This window comes from Pleurodeles waltl, chromosome 6 (genome assembly GCF_031143425.1).
Source record: "Pleurodeles waltl isolate 20211129_DDA chromosome 6, aPleWal1.hap1.20221129, whole genome shotgun sequence".
In the NCBI taxonomy this organism is placed as follows: domain Eukaryota; kingdom Metazoa; phylum Chordata; class Amphibia; order Caudata; family Salamandridae; genus Pleurodeles; species Pleurodeles waltl.
The window spans coordinates 1,375,973,051-1,375,991,141 of NC_090445.1; the positions used below are offsets into that span (position 1 = coordinate 1,375,973,051).

Sequence of the window (18,091 nt, forward strand, 5' to 3'; positions counted from 1 at the left end):
AGGGCGTGTGTATTGGCGCAGGGCAGCCAAAAGTGCGCCAACCCTGCGGGAGAGAAACAATGATGCACATCTAAATAGATAGGAAGCATTTTTTCTCTGTTTGATGCAAAGCAATATGAAATATGAATAAACCTGGACCTGCATTCCATTTCACAGGGGGTGGGTGCACCCAGAGTGAAACCACTGCGGGAACTTGAGCAGATGCTGAGCACAAGGCTACAGCATCGTTCCGCTAAACCCTGCGGCACCATGTGGTAGCCTACAATGATTCCTCCACATACCTAACCCTTCGCTTGACCTTCCTTCCATCCTTCCCTCCCAGGATGGCAGAGCCAAGAGCTCTGTAAACCCCTTCTCTCACTGTACAGAGCACAACACAAGTGGAAGCAGGCATCTATTTCCCTGGATTATTACTATCCTGCACTCACCTCCCACCCACTACCAGCCCAGAGTAGCCGGAGTGTTCCTAGAATGGAGGAAAACACACAACAAAGGACATGGGGTTCTGGATCCCTGTAGTTATTCCCTATTCCAGACATCAAACTTGTAACTGCCAGATTGTAGCGTGGGAATACCATCTGGAATCAGAGGTTCAAGCCCCCCACCACCAATACTGCCACACCAAAATCTGCAATACGTGTGATAATGGCCTCCATGTCTTCAGAGTTTGGCAAGTGCACTCTCTCAGACCCAAACCCAGACAGGTTTTATGCAGGTCCAATAGCTTCAAACATAGACGCAAATTTTATTCATGGTTAAAAGAGTGCAAACTTGTGCGTATGCCTGATGTATTTAGGACTGGGCTACAGTTGGCCTGCAGACCCTCACTCAGCAAATGCAGGATTTCTGGGTGTGTGCCAACTCAGACACACACAAATTGTGTAAAACGGCTTGGCCATATGACACTATGGTACACACCCAGGGTAAACAAGGAGTGACTAGTTCACTCATGGTGGGTGTAAGTCTCACTGCATCTGTTCACACCAAGAAACACACCCAGGGAGCACATGTATTAGAGAGTGCACTGTATCATCCTTACAACCAAAAACACCAGGGCAGATTTACTAAGGGGCCTATTACGACATTGGCCGTCCCACCACAGCCCCCCAGTCTTATTACAATGTTCCCACCGGGTGGACTGGCAGGAACATAGTATTATGATGGTTCCGCCGGTCAGCCCGGCGGGAACAGTGCTACGGTATTGGTCTCTGCTTGGCACCCTTAACCAATACCGTACACTACAGCACCCTCAGAATGCGCACTGCAAAGCAATCCAGAGCAGACAGTGAGCATTCTGATGGTGCTGGGCAGGGGGTCCCCTGCACTGCCCATATGATAAGCAGTTTAGTGGCCCTTCTGTGGCCCCGCGCTGGCTTTCTGCCAGTTTCCATAGCAGGGTGACCACCATGGAAATGCTGGCAGAAAGTAGATTTACAATCAGCACGGAGCTGGTCCGCCCGCCAGGGTTGTAATGTGATGGTCTGACCGCCTGGAGTGCGGCGGTCCAACCGAGACTCGTAATGGGGCCCGAAGATTTTACACAACACACCACAGCAACCAAAAGTTGCTGCTCACTGCTGCATCAAAAGGAGAGAGCAGACCAATGCCAGATCTACTACGATTTGGCACTGTTTCTCTCTCCTCCTGGTGCATTATAGACAGCCTTGCTCTGCGTGCACACCTTTGTATCAGGAATGTGTGCATGGTGTCTAGCTTAGGTTTTGTACAAGAAATAGAACCTTTACAGTCCAAACATGATAATCAGACATACTGTAATACTTTTACAAGTTAATGTGTCCTTTTTAGTACAGCACACCTTCAAAGTTGATAAAGTATAGAGAAAACCTTTCTCCAATGTTAATATTTTTAATGCACATCGCTGTCTACCAATGTTATTAATTAGGAATGTGCATCAGAACCCATTGGTGGGTGCATGGCGATATCTAGGTACTACCCACACTATCCCCTTGATGAAAAGTAGCTTATAGGTCTTCGTTTTGTTACTTTAGGGCTACTTTCCAAAACAAAACAAGCTTTGCAATGTAAAGTAAATCCTAATCCTACACTTATGATGCAAACTTGGTGCAATGGGTGACTAATCTGCTCATATTTACTTTAATCAAGAGTCATTTCTCTGAAAACACGTTACCGAGGTAGAAATAGCACTTCCTTCTTTACAGTACGCTTAAGAGCTGAATAGATTGATTAGAAAAGCATTTTTCTTGCAAGCCATGTCCCCTCTGTACAGTATGGAGCTTTAGAAAAGTACATGATTAGAAGAAATACAACCGAGCTGTTCTCACATGAGGCAGTGCTTCAGAGATACACATTTGTTAGCAGTCGGGGCTCGTGTGATGCAGAAGGGGTGGGCGGCACTAAATTAAAAAAATAGCAAAAATAATATTTAAAAAACACCTTCTCCGCCGCACGCTTCTCCATCCACTCCTCTGCAGGCAAAGGCTCCCAGCCTGCCCTGCGCCAATCCTGATGCTGCTCAAAGCAGCATCAGGATTGGATGGGGGCGCCCACCCAGGGCACTTCCAGGCAGACTGGGAACCTGTGCAGGCTCTGCCCAGCCCAGAAATATAGTTGCTGGGCTGGAGAGAGCCCTGTGCGCATGTGTGTTTGGCTGGCCCAAGACGGCCGGCCAAACACATATGCGCTCTGAGGAGGAGTGCTGAGCACCCCTCTCATTGCTCGTCACCCTGTGGCCCGCCCCTTTCCCACAAAAATGATAGTAGACCAAGTTTATTATCATTTTGGGGGAAAAGGTTAGCAGCTGCCGCTGCTGGCGAAGGGGCGATGCTTCCCCGCCCTTATGGAGAATCCACCCGTTTGTTAGTATAATTGTGTGTGACAATATACATATATTTCCATTTGATGTGTATGTGCTTACTTATAAGCACATAAGGTTACTTTGCTGAGCTACTTAATTGTTGTGACCAAGGAAGGCTACACATATGCCAACAAGTAACTGGAAACACTACTAGCTCAGTGTCAGCCCTCATCGCTGCGTTGCTAAACTTCAAACAGAAAGAGGCTGAATTTGTTGACTTCTCATTAAAACGTTGACATATTTTCATGGTTGCTTGACAAGGGCAGGTCCGTCGGAGATGGTTTCCAAGAGGAACATCATGTAACTAAGGATAAAAATGTAATCTAATCAGTTGTCACTAATTAAAGGTTCGGTTGCATCATGGGCACTATCTGTTTTCATAAGCAAATTTAAACTGAATTCTGCAGAGTTTTCGAAGCCTTTTCCATCCTCCCAAATGTGTCGAGAATTTAAGGAATGTAGACTCAGATATTTGGCTACACAGTTTTCCTGGTGGGCCTCACACATACCCACATACCAACAAATATACTTCATTGATATCACTGGGGTTCTGATACCATTTGACCATTTTCATTCTGAAATATGAGTCAGTAAAGACCCAGTATCCAAAGAGCACCATGGCTATTGCACACCAAAACCAGTCCTGACAAAAACGTTCAAATGAGCCCCACAAAGGACCATGCAAGGGAGTGTCTTGGGGAAGTCTGTGCTTCTCCAATGGCGTTCGTTGTTGGTGCTGTCCTCAAAGAAATGGTGAGGAAAAAAGGGCATAAACTGTGCATTGTGGTTCCCTGAGTGACTCATAGAGAAGGTGTCTATAGTCTGAAGCTTCTCTGTCAGTGGACATTAGAGAATCCGAGAACTGCAGATGCTTTCTGGTGATCAGAGTCGCAACTCAATTGGAAAGCACTGCCCCTTAGTGAATCCGGAATTCCTGCTTTAATTTTTTTAAGTACTAGGATCTATTTTAGGGTCCCATAAAGTCTAGGTATGTCTTGTTTTCCATTTTCTATAAAACTGTGTAATAAAGTTGAATTTATTTTTAGAAGAAATACCATGGCCTTGTCATCACCTTCTTTCTGTTTGACTAACTTTGAAATAGTTTTTCTCTGCCTTTCCAACTGTGGCATAAATGTGTATCACATTTAAAGACGTAAAACACTGACTGGGCATTAACATTCATTTAGAAAGTGATTTCCTGTGTCACAGTATTTTAGATCGAAACCACAAGGCTTGACGACTGTCCAGAGCTAGCACAGGAGTGGTAAGGACACAAAAGGAGCACTGCCTCGCTTATTGGAGCAGCAGTATCGACGGCCCATTGACAGTTTAAGAAACTAGAACACTACTCACTGGAACTGTATTCCCTATCTGATCCAGATCTGGAGAAAGAAAACATATGCCTCTTGTAACAAAATATGGCAATTAGTGTATATTCAAGCAATGGTGGATATGTTGGACTGGTAAGGAAGCTTTCTGTGGGTCTGAGACTGGCTCGATGGGGCCCGTGACCCTACGCTGGAACAAACTGTCCATGAGCTCTCCAGGAGGGCTCTGAAGCAGCCAGGAAACCTGGGCTGGGAGTCTGGTATTCAGTTTGAGTGTGAAGCGACAACTGCTCGAGGGTGCTCCTGGGTTCATCCATGTAATCCCTATGGCAGAACCTGGACATTGACGGATGGTACAGAGCTTCTGATGCCAGGATCTGAGTAGGGAGGATGGATGACCATTGCTAGTCACAATCAGCATCCCATGCCACCTCCTGCTATCACATTTTAAAACGGTTGTATGTCGGAACCACGCTTTCCGTTGCAATGCACGTCGTTATCACAAGTGCATTACAATGAGAATGCCATTACTACGCATATGCCCCCGGCCCAATACCCCCCAAACCCCAAAACCACCACCATCCCCTAAAACTTAACCCCCCGCCCCTGACTAAAACAACACCCCCACCCCAGACCAAATCCCCCCACCCTAATCCCGAAAACCTACCCCTGCCCTAAAGCCTAAACCCCCCCTCACCTCTCCCTAAAACGGCCGCCCACCCCCAACCTCCCTTCTGCACTTAATCTGAAAACTGCCCCTACCTTAAAACATAACCCCGCCCCCTCCCTAAAACTGTAACCCTCCAAGCCCTAAAACCACCTTGCCCTAAAACCTAACCCACCCCACCCTCTCCCTAAAACAGTACTCCCAGTCCCAATTCCCCCTCACCTTACTCCTACCGCCGCCCTAAAACCTAACCCCCACGCCGCCCCTCCTTAAAACAGTAACCCCCAATCCCTCTCACCTTACTCCTACCCCACCCTAAAACCTAACCCCCACCCTAAACCAGTAACCCCGACCCCATCCCCCTTCACCTTGCTCCTACCCCCGCAATAAAACCTAACCCCCCTCCCTCCCTAAAACAGTACACCCCCACCCCCCAGGCCCAGTACCCCCTTACCTCACTCCCAAGGTGCGTCGCAGGTCGTGCAGAGGAAATGGCTGTTTCCCTTTAAAACAAGCACAGGCATTGTGGGAAGCCGGGTGAGGTAACTCAAACCTATATGGCTTCAAGCCTGATTAGTGTTCCTCAGATAAATAAAGGAACAGCACACAAGAGGCCAAACAACGCTTCTGTCTGATTCTCGAAAGTATGAAAAATAACAGCTTGGCTACACTGTCCCAAATTGCCCGTTTGCGCTGCATCTGAACAAAGTTGCTACAGGTAGAAGAAAAGAGGCACAATCTGCTCTCTTCACCACACCAGGACTAACATCCTTCGCCCCTTGGTTAAGGGCCAGAGGCCACCTTTTGATGAAAACTCTACTGCTTAGTGAGAACCCCAACCTGTTAATCATCTGCTTAAAGGTTAGCGCTTTGAAGTAACCGGAAGTCAACCTGATGGGAATGTACACAACCTGCAAAAAATACAAAGCCAATAGTTCTGGCTTGCATCTTGAGTGCAGGCTAAACGTGTTTTTTAAAAATTCAGCAGCAATCAAAAACTCCATAACAAAAAAGGTTGTTTTCAGAACACAAAGAATTTAGTAATACAAATGTTAGACGTGATCTTTCAATATACTTATCAGATGTAAAATAGCCCCTAATGCTACGCAATGAAAGCACTCTATACAAGGTGGAATGATACACCAAATGGCCAATGGCACGAAGAGAGAGTCAGTGTGAGAAAGAGAAAGAGATACTCCTCTGTGTAGAGTCAAATGCCACACTATTGTATTTTTGAGAATTGGTAACAATAGGTTACAATAAAAAGTGATGCCTAGCAAGGCCTAAAAAACAGTAATTGAAGACTTTCTCTAACTTTGCTAATTATCAACTATAATCTCTGCATACCCTAGGAGAAGTTGTGGAAAGCGGTTGCAAGGAAGTTCACCAGTTCTTGTTTACGGATACAAGGAGGGAACCTACATTACGGGGGAATTTGCCACAGTGTGCTGTACCAAAGATGGTGCAGAGTAGATTGCATGCCTGGTTGTATGGCATGGCTGTGTGTCGTACCAGATTTTATTTGGGTTGGTTACATTTAACAAGAGCATGAAAAAGTGTTCATGCGCTGTCTACTGATTATTAGAGTACCTAACTAGAGTGTAGACAAATGGCTATCATTATTAATACATTCCCTGTGAACTGAGGGAGGACGTAGTATGCGTTTGAAGTTTACACAAATCATCTTGACACACACATTAAAAAAGGTAAATGGTGTGATAGAGCGACATTGCTTAGGCACCACGGAGGGAGATCTGGGGAAACCAGCAGAAAATGTCATTCCAGAAGGATGAAAAGTGGCCAAACGTGTGAGTTTGGGAACAGTGTGGAGGAGCGACTGCTTCATCACATCATGCTTAATTGCTTTAATCCTAAAGTGAGACACTAATTGTGACTCGTTGTGTGTGTTGATTATACACTTCTTTGACTCTGAGATTATTGGGTTTTGTAACCACGTGAGGTGTGTGGGATCTTCCATGTACTTATCAAGTTCTTTCAGGCGGCAGTACTGCCCTGTGTGAGGTTTCAAAGTGTTTAGTGTGAAGTGGGTGGGTTGTTTGCTGTGACTGCCCTACGGGCAGCTTTTGTTAAGGTGGCGTTCACCTAGATTTATTCTTCAGTAAAGGATTGCATTGGAATTACCATTATGTGTGAATGGTTCAATCCCAAATAGAACATGCCACACACTGGGGCTGGGTTTATCAACATTTGCGTGTCATCAGAAATTACAAACACCAGCATAAAGTATTTAATTAGGAATTATTGTCCAGCCCAAAACCTGTTGAACCTTGGGAAGTAGTTTTAAAGTAGTGCTAAATGCTGCTTTGCATCGAGAGGGCATCCCATGAGTGGTAGATAGGTGAGCCCATGCAACCACCTATAAATTCTGATGCAAAGCCCTACTGACGCTGGTAGAGAGGACTTTGCAGCAAAAACCTTTGCATCCTTGAGGCAGGTGTAAAGTACGAGAAAACATGTTTTTCTCAAAATCTTTCAAACTTAGAATATGTGTTTTACTGTACAGCCCACACACCAATCTGGAAAACTTTTAAACTATCTCAAAGAATAGTTGTTTGTACTGGAAGTATACCTTTGTGGTACAATTCCTATGCTAGATTGCATGCAGGTATCTTTGCACTATGGTGTAAGGGTGAGACAGTGGTGCAAGGCAGTGTAAACTGCATCAGAGCTGAGGACCCAGGGCCTATTATCAGAAATCTGGTCATGGAGACTCAGCCATTTATTGTTGCAGGTACGAGCATAGTTACATTCTGTGCAGCCTCCAAAAAAGACCTGTGTGTATGCCTTTGCTGACAGGCACATCATTATCAAATGCAAGGTGCATAGCAAAAAAGCAAGCAGTAGGATGCGTGTAAAGTACCTTGCTCTTTGCCTGAGCCACACATCCTTGGAGTGGCATGAAGTGTGCAAAAAAGATACTGTAACGTCGTGTCATAGCTCTACCACCCTGGCACTTGCTGTTCTATGCCCTAGTTAAGTTTCCTGTTGCAACATGTGGTCTCAGACCCAAAGACTACACATTGTTAAGCTCTGATGTACCACTTGCCAGGATAGGTCATAAAGTTCTGCTCCTTCCATCCATCAGGAGTAATAATAACCTTAGGAGACAAAAGGTGGCAGCCACATTGCTAGCAGTCTAGTATTACTAGGTTAAAGTGTTCTTTATTCAGTCATCAGTTGAAGGTCCACTTAACTCCTGCAAGGACTCCATTGTTCGACCGTCATTCCGGAATCACCTTGTGATTGTGCGTGCAGTGAAATGTATTCTCCCTACTAGCACCGTAGGGATATAAGACAATATTTACCCGACTGCAGAATCACTACTTTTTATTATATGTCCTTGTTTGATGTTTGGGTTCCTATGGTTTGTTTCTGTAGGACCACCGGTCTATGTGCCCCCACCACTCCCGGATCTCAGGACTGCCTGCTCTGGTGCTCTTGTGCCCCTTCCACATATCCTGCCTCAGGAATAGCATATGTTTTATTGGCACCTGGTTTTTGAACGACCATCCACCTCTATCCTACCCAGCTTCTGATGTCTCTGCTCAGGGAAAAGTACCTAACTCCTGCTTTGTCTCAAACAGGCTGCGAACAGACTTGTCAAATGCAACACAGTACCCGACTGAAGCCAAGCCTCTATACAGATCCCACAAAATGGAAAATAAATTGGAGTCGTTGGCCTATACAGTAGGAAGTGTTTGACCTGTTCTTACACTTCAGGACTTGTAGTGGTGATCTTTAAGACTTAAAAATGTGTGTGGCCATCTCCTTCCATGCCCCGGTGAAGGTATAGCAACGAGGAATACCTTCACACATACACGCACAATAGCTGTCTGTAGTGACAGAAGAACTCCCGGAATAACGAACCAGTGAAGAGCTGTAGAACATCAGAGATCACGCTCCAGAGACCAAGAACGCCGTCTGAGTAACGTGCAAACGAGAGAGGCAGATAAAATGGTGCCATAATAATGAAGACTGTTTAACAAGAATGTTTAATAGCATAAAACTAAATTGCAGGAGATCTGCCCTGAGGAAATGATCTTACCTAGCATGCTCGCACATCTGCATCGATGAAAAACTCTTTATCTACCAGTCAAGTGAACTCCTCTATCTCTGGATCTGCTCTGTGCATGCTTCAATTCATGCTGGATGTTGGCCTTGGTCAGAGATCCCCACATGGTGGGCTCTGAGAACTTCTGAGACAGCTGGTGTTCCCTACAATCTTTGTCCAATAATAGCACCAGGCTTTATTTTTGAGAGTTTGTGGCTCTTTTTTTCTAGAGTTACAGGTTCATTTCCACCTGAAGCATCTACACGTTCCCAAAGGGCACATTATGCCACGCGGAATCAACATGCAAAATACATTTTACCACCACAGATATTTCTGGAGAGAACAAAGTCTTTAGAGTCTTGGAACTACACTCACTGAGGCCACTCGCTTTGGTCATAACTAGCCAGTTATAAGTTCAGGACGACAGAAATGGCTGGTGAAATAAAAACACTGCATCTCAACAATGTTTAGCTACTGACACATGAAGCCCACCCGGCAGTCCAAGCTATTAGCTGAGAGTTGCAAGAGGATCTGGGGCACTGGAAGATCATTGAAAATATTGAGTGTAACGCGTCCAAGTTGCACCACTCATTTAGACTTTTCCATTTTCACAGTTGGGGAAAAACCTGTGTTTTTTGCCCACGCTCATTATTTAATCCAAATGAACTGGGCTCCAGACTGCGACACCATTCTTCACTACTTTGTATCCCTCCATTGACTGAGACCTGGAACCTTCAGACTCCTCACCCACGCACACAAAGCCCTGCACAACCGCGGACCAGAACTCATCAACCACCGCATCTCCTTCTACACTCCTCCTCGCACCCTACGCTCGACCGGACAAGCCCTGGCAGCCGTACCACGCATTCGCAAAGCCACTGCCGGAGGCAGGTCCTTCTCTTACCTAGCAGCGAAGACCTGGAACTCCCTTCCCAGCCACCTTCGCGCCATACAAGACCACCTTCACTTCAGACGGCAGCTCAAGACCTGGCTCTTCGAGCATTGAACCCCCCCCCCCCCACAGCGCCTTGAGACCCTTACGGGTGAGTAGCGCGCTTTATAAATGCGACTGATTGATTGATTGATTGATTGAAGTAATAACCTATTGCCAAAGCCCTTTGTAAGGTCTATAAAAAACATTCCTCTAGGATTGAAATTGTTTATGTTGTGCCCCTCCTTTATGGTAACATAGGATTAAAGAGCATTGCTATCAGTACTGCAGCGGGAGCAATAATACCGATTTCAATAGGTCTTAGGGAGGGCACAGTACGCCATTGAATGCTGTATTTTGCTACTCAACCAGTGGACTGGAGGTCCAGTTTCCTTCCTTCATTGCAGTATCCAATGTTCCACCACTAGAGGTGGCAGGCTTTGTAGTGTTCATGATGCACATCACATAAACAGGGACAAAACTATCATTAATGTAGCATGTTTAGTGCCACCATGGCACAGGGTGTGAGTGGCACGCTGCACCTCCGTTGTGACAGTTTTTTAACCTACCTTAAAACTCTCCCATACAAGGCAAAAGCTACAACTTCTGATGCATTGCTGGGACGCCCGATTATCAAAGCAAAAAATTGGTTTGTTTTACCATTCACCCACTTAACAATACTCCACATCAATGTGCGTTGAAAAATTAAACTGCCACGTTATTTTTATTTGTACTCAAATACTGGCAGGTGTGAGCCAATAAGAGGTTAATTCTATGGCAAATACCTTTTCTGGAACCCAACAGGGATGCTTACCTGAGCATGGCTGCTTATGGTAGAAGTGAACATGCCAAACAAGGCTGAAGCCTAGCTCAAACCAGATGTCTGGTTCAGGCTCAACCTATGTTGTAAAGGACTGCCTGCAAAGGAGACCCAGGACAAGCACCAAGTCACCTCCTCATTTTCTCCTTATGCATTTTTTGAAACACAAAGAAATCTGTTAAATGCAACAAAGACTACGGGGGTCATTCTGACCCTGACGGGCGGCGGAGGCCGCCCGCCAGAGTTCCCCCCTCCAGAACACCGCTCCGCGGTCATAAGACCGCTGCGGTGATTCTGGCTTTTGCACTGGGCTGGCGGGTGGCCGCCAAAAGGCCGCCCGCCAGCCCAGTGCAAAAGAGCCTTCCCACGAGGACGCCGGCTCAGAATTGAGCCGGCGGAGTGGGAAGGTGCGACGGGTGCAGTGGCACCCGTCGCGTATTTCAGTGTCTGCAATGCAGACACTGAAATACAATGTGGGGCCCTCTTACGGGGGCCCCTGCAGTGCCCATGCCATTGGCATGGGCACTGCAGGGGCCCCCAGGGGCCCCACGACAACCCATACCGCCATCCTGTTCCTGGCGGAAGAACCGCCAGGAACAGGATGGCGGCATGGGTTGTCAGAATCCCCCATGGGGGATTCCCAGGGCAGCGGAAAACCGGCGGGAGACCGCCGGTTTTCCCTTTCTGACCGTGGCCAAACCGCCGCGGTCAGAATGCCCTGCGGGGCACCGCCAGCCTGTTGGCAGTGCTCCCGCCGACCCTGGCCCCGGCGGTAGTCAACCGCCGGGGTCAGAATCACCCCCTGCATGTCTCTTCTTTGCTAGGTGCATTTCACTTATGTCTGATTAACACCTGTAAACATGACCGCCCCCTGCAAGACCTCGGAAGGGCTCTTCGTTTTCTTAATGTGTTTAATTTACATCAGTGAGGTGGTGAGTCATGTCTAAAATCAGTCTGGTTTTGAAGAAGCTTGTGATATTAACCTAATAATAAACTGCCTTGGAGTTAGGTCTGCTTTTCAAGGAAAAGGTATTTCTGGTTTGCTAATCACTTTGGCCCCATTTAATGAATCTTCACATAACTTTACAAAAAAAGTTCATTCACCTCAGCTCCTTCATGTAAAGTTTTGAGGTGATGGGTCAAGTAGGGGCCGAGAAAAAAAAGTGGGGTTCTGAAACACAAAATCCCCATGCATTTTAGGTAGACTTTAAGATGGGCTACAGCAAAAACTGCTGAACTGAATTTCACCAACTTTGTCAGGAAGCTATATTTTCGTCTGCAGATTGTGCATTTTATGATTTGGTGAAAATCCGTTCAGTAGTTTTTGAGGAATTAAGGGTAAAAAATAATTGTATATTTTGGAGGTTGACCTCACAAGAGTCTCTGCGACTCTGACGGAAGTGTCAATTAAAAAATATAGCATTCTGATTGGCCCAGAGAGCTTTATTTCCCTTGAGCCGTCTTGCTCCCGCAGGAGTCAAACTCCCATGAGAGCATTACTGGACCTGGGGACTTAGTCACACTGCCCTCCCAGTCCAAGAGCCTCTAAAGGCCCTTAGGGAGCCCACCCTCTGAGCCAAAAATTCAGAAATTGGGGAGGGGGCCATATGGCCCCCTCCCCAAGCCTGAAAAGGCCCCAGGGTCTGATTTGTTTAAGGAAGGGGGCAGCGCAGACCACATCCCGGAGTCATTAATGGACCCTGAGAGCCCACCACCACCGCTGGCCCAGCCGCTATGTCCAAGGGTGCCCACCCCCAGGGAAACAGATCTAAATATTGCTACTACCTAAGAAAAATTTAATTATTAGGTGATCCCTGAGGGCAAGAGCATTGTCGGCTCCCACGGAATGTGGTTAGCTGGCTGGGGCCACTGGGGCCAAGTGGCTTCCCCCCACAGCCACCAGCATTGGAGGGTTGCCCTGGGTGGGCACTAGGGCACCCACCTTTTGTTGCACCGGGTCCCAGTAGATGGAGTCCTAGGAGCTGAAATCAGCCCAAGGAATGGGCTGTTGTATGCTCCCTCGCCTACAAATATTGCCGGGCAGCGTGGGGGGTCCCTGGGGCCAATATCGACCCAGGAAGGGGGATGCATGCCCCGGTTCCCATAAAAATTATGGTGGGCCTCATGGGATGGGGACCCTGGGGCTGAATTCAGCCAGGAGGCTGCTTGCCCACCTCTCATTGAACATGGTGCTTGGCTCCGGGGAAATAGTCTGCGGGTGGAATAGGACTGGGAAGTGGGGGTTGCATGCCCCCTCCCCATACAAATTGTGCCAGGCTCTGGGGGTGTGGTCTCTGGGGGTAAAATCGGCCCTGGGTTTGGGGAAGCATGCCCCTCCCCCTACAAATATTGCCAGGCCCCTGGGGATGGGATCCCTGGGTCTGACACCAGCCCAGAGAGGGGGGGCTCCCTCTATGAATTTCACGAGGCCCGCTGAATTGAGTCACTGGAGTCGAAATTGTCTCGGGAAGGATTGCTGTGTGACCCATCCCCCTAAAATTGCGATGGGCCCAGAGGATGGGGTCCCAGGGCCACAATCAGCCTGAGGAGGGGGTCAGCATGCCCCCTCACCATAAATATTGTGCCGTGCCCCAGGGGATGAGGTCCCCGGGACCGGAACCGGTCTGGGTATGGGTGCATCACACCCCCTCCCCCTTGAAAATGCTCTCAGGCCCCAGTTGATCGAGTCCCTGGGGGTGAAATCATACTGGGGAGGGCGGCTGTCTGCCTCCCTCCCCCTTGAACATGGTGCCAGACCCTGGGGAATGGGGTCTCCGGGGCTCAAATCAGCCCAAGGAGGGGGACTGTGTGCCCCCTTAAACAGGGTGCCTGGGCTCGAGGGATGGAGTCCCAGGGGCTGAAATCAGAGAGGCGCCACGTGCCCTTCTCCCCTTCAAAATGATGCCAGGCCCCAGGGGATGGGGTCCAGGCAGAATTTGGCCCGGGAGAGCTTTGCCTCCACTCCACCTACAGATATTACCGGGCCCCTGGGAAAGGTTCCCCAGGCTAAAATCGACTCTTGGAGGGGGCTTTATGCACCCTTCTCATAAAAATTGCAGTGGGCCCTGGGGAATAGTTTGCATACCCTCCTCCGATAAAAATTGCACCGGTGAATGCGTGTCCCAAGGCCAAAATCAGTCATGGAGGGGGGGCTCATGCTCTACTCCCCCAAACAAGCACACTGAACTCCAGAGGATGGAGTACCAGGGATCAAAACTGGCCCGGGCAGAGAGGCGGCCTGTCATTTGAGATGTCATCAGTGATGTCATAAATTATGTCATAGAACATGTTGTGAGTGATGTCATTTGTGACTACCTAAGCAGTGCATGCGGGGGCACAAGTTATAGTTAGCGCTGATAATTATAACTAGTGAATTTCTAAGATTTTTGATTTTTTTTAAAAAGGTTTGTTGGACAGGTATTCCATCCACTTTACCACAGACAGGTTATCCACTTCGCCAAACTCAAAATAAGGCCCTTTGTTATTAAATACGACACTGGAGGAGATAGGTATTCAGAGGCTGAACTGCATAAAGTAAAATCAAGATACCTGAGCTCAAATATCAAGTTCCTTACTTAATCAAAGTATGTGACACTTGTGCAACAAATTTGTGACATGAAGAAATTCAGTTCTGGGTGTGAGTAATAGACAGCCGTCTCTCCGGTGTGCGTTTGTGGCAATAGCGTTGCTTCCTACATGACAGCATATGATACACAGTGCACTTGACAAATGTATATGGTCCTTGGTTAACTCATGGCACCATGGTCAGGGCGCAGCTGATGATCTGAATGCTTCTCTGTTTATATTTAGAAGGAATTGTTAAATAGATGTAACTGGGCACACTGGTATATTCTAATATCTTTAACTTAAGCACAATAATTGAAGAAATAACCTTTTTTAGAATGTTAAACCTTTGTCATATTTTTACGTGATATTTGTTGATTAATTTACATCAAGTGCCTTTGACGGCTCAGGTTCGTCCCGCACTTCGGCTCCTAGGGCCAAGCAAACTCCTCGCTCGGTTCAATCTATGGATTTCACACCGTGCCCACATTTAACAGAAGGCAGTGAAGCTCTCCATCCTATTTTTCAACATTTGGCACACATACCTTCCCTTTACATGGGTAATCCAGACTCGCAATGATTTCTCGGCCACTTGATGAATTAGTTCATCGGGACATACCTCAGTGACACCAGTCGTTAGTGTAAAAGGTCATTTATTTAGGACAGGATTGTAACAATAATACATATTTTAACTTTTTAACGTATACCCCCAACTTTAACAGAGCCCACCCTTTAAGATTTCCTCGCTCATCTTTACACTACAAAACCCGCCTTTTCGCCTCCACTCCCCTAAACACTTCCCTTTTCCTTTCATGCCCTCCTTGCTTCATGCATCCCCCACACTCTGATCCTTCGCCTGCTTGTTTTTCCCCTGGAAGGGTGGCCAAGCTTGCATCTGACTCTCCAACCTCCCCCATCTACTGCCTCACTTCTATTTCTTACAACCTGCCCTAACTGACGCTCCTCAACCCCCCCCAACTAAAAAACTGTTCAGCATAGCCCCTCAACGCTATGTCCTAACTACTACCTTTCCTATTGCCGGGTAGGTGGGTGGCCAAATTCCACTTCGATAGCTGGTCGACACGGAAAGAGGCCGATCCCTCCCCCACGCCCTTTTTATACCCCGACCCTTAAGGCCTCCCCCACCTACCTTCCTCCTATCCTCTTTTCCCGGCATCACTTCCCCCGTCCCGAATATGCCCACGGAGACCAGAGCGGGTCTCCTCTCCGCGGGCCCCTCCATCGGGACATACTTCAGTGACACCAGTCGTTAGTGTAAAAGGTCATTTATTTAGGACAGGATTGTAACAATAATACATATTTTAACTTTTTAACGTATACCCCCAACTTTAACAGAACCCACCCTTTAAGATTTCCTTGCTCATCTTTACACTTCAAAACCCACCTTTTCGCTTTCGCTCCCCTAGACACTTCCCTTTTCCTTTAATGCCCTACTTGCTTCGTGCATCCCCCACACTCTGATCCTTCGCCTGCTTGTTTTTCCCCTGGAAGGATGGTCAGACCCGCATCTGACTCTCCACCCTCCCCCATCTACTGCCATCCCGCATAAACCCACTTGGCGTTTTGCTGCCCCACCAAGAGAATTTTATTTAATTTTTTTGCACACTGCTGCAATCTTATTGCTTCACACCTGCTCTCTGAGCCACATCTTCTCTCCCCACAAATCCCCTACCAGTAGCCTCAAATCCGTCAAATAATAGGCGTTCCCCAACTGTTACAGATGCACTCTGTCTGCCCTGAAAAGTGCCTCATCCTGTTCATTGATGTCCTCATGTTTTAAAACCTTTACCCCATGTGACCAACAGAAAACCCTCATAGCCCGATTGAGCTTTTTGCGAGCCCGCTCTATGGGTCCATGCTTAACTGCCCCTCTCCACGCTCGTTGAGGCACATACTCGGTCCAGACCAAGCAGGTACCATGTAACCTCTGCTTAAGGAGTTCCAGATCTCTCTGCATGTGTTGCAGTAGTGTGAGGCCTGACAGTTTCATAAGGTAATTTTCCCTCAGGTGAATCAACAGCAAGTCTGCACAACCCCAGTTCGGCAGGCTAGAAGTAATAAACGGAAGCACACTTCCCCACCTCATGCCGCTTTTACCCCACCAGAAAACTTCATGTTGACCGTTAGGGAGTCCCAAAGCCCATCCGTAAATCTGCTTTTCTGCAGACTTCGCCACCCAATGGACAAAAGAATGGCCGACCAGCCATGTGGTCATCTTGTCCTTCTGTGGTCCATATACGCATCCTGCAAAGAAAAAGAACTGTAACGATGGTCTCTAGATCTAAACCCCATCCCCAACCACTGCTGAACATTGGCTAGCCCGCATGGACCCCAAAACAACACAACTTTCTACAGCCTCACATAGCGCTCGCAGCATCTAGACTTCCATCTACCTATGGCCTTAATCCTTGTCCAGTCCCAGCCCAAATGAGCCGCAGCAGTAGCTGCCCCAATCCTAAAGGAATGAGTGCCAAAGTCAAGAGCGTGACGCCCCGTCCGCCCCAAAGCCATGCGTAACACCTGCAACAACTGAAAACTGGTAAGCTTTGCCCCTGACCTGTGCACAAAAACTCCGCTTTCTCCTGCCACGCATGTCACACCCGGAAAGCTCATCCATTCCAGCACCGGGAAAGCGGCCGCGTTACCACCTCTTTCCAGCCATACACATTTCCCTTTCCCCAACTGATCTGTCTTAGAGAGCCTGTGCCAAATCCCCAAACGATCCCCATGCAGGCAAACCTCCTTAACCTTCACCCCAACCCCCTTTCCAACCCCCAGCAATTCTGACACTCGAAAAGCCCCAAAAAACATCCACACCATGCATAGCCAAAATAAAGCCAACTCACATTCGTCAGCGCAGCAAACTGGCATAACATGCAAGAGCTCCAGCAATAACTCGTAAGTGATGGGCTCTCTAACTGCCCTTCCTGAACTTGACCTAACCCTGCCCCAGCCTTTTAGCATTTTTCCCAACAAATCATTGCATGCTGGGGCAAAACCAAAAAAGAGTTTCCCGTAAAAAGATACCCTGCCAATTTGCCACTAATGTTTGCGGGCGCCAAACCTTTCCTAATCAGAAATGGCACAAAACGCAACGTGCGTAACTCTAGCACCTCAGTTCCCTGTAACCAAAAATTGCCCTGACAGGACTCAAAGGATTGAAAATCCAACCATGCCAGCCTGTAAATCCGCCAAATGGATTCCGCTAAGGACATCTCCACCAGCCCAGTGCTGCTCCTGCTGCATCAGAAAATATCTGCACTTGCCAAATCGTATCGGCTTCGCAGAAAAACATGGACACACCATTGAAATCTGCCCAAAAAGTTTCCCACACCTTGATATCCTCCCTCATACCTACCGAAACACATATCCTATGGTGTGGCAGCACAGCTCCTGACATGGCTAATCCCAAATGCCTACAGAAAGTCCTGCCTCCTCGTACTTCCCTGCAAGGATAATTAAGGTAGCCTAACAGCTTCTGAGCTGACCGCAGATCAATTTTGCGGAGTACCCACACTGTGGCCAAGAATTCCAGCATCTCCTTCACCTTATGTCCCGGCAATCTAGCCACCATGATGTTTGCATCCAATTCTATGCCCAAAAAGGTTAAGACTGATTGTGGCCCTTCTGTCTTTTCTGGAGCCAAAGGCATCCCAAAAATCTAAGCTAGATCCTGAAAAGCCATCAGCGCCCTTCCGCAGTCTCCCGAAGAGGCTGTCCCTACAAAAAGAAAATCATCCAAGTAGTGTGTCATCGTCTGATGACCACTCTGTTTGACAAAGACCCACTGTAGGAAGGTACTGAAAGCCTCGAAAAGTGCACATGAAATGGCGCAGCCCATAGGAAGCACCC

At 47.6% G+C, this 18,091-nt stretch overlaps 1 protein-coding gene across 1 annotated transcript in view; it reads left to right on the forward strand.

The window, feature by feature from the left end:
* The window catches only part of IGSF21 (immunoglobin superfamily member 21), a 1,171,165-nt gene that overhangs the window by 27,765 nt on the left and 1,125,309 nt on the right, over positions 1-18,091 (forward strand). The gene's annotated exons all lie outside the window — the stretch shown is intronic.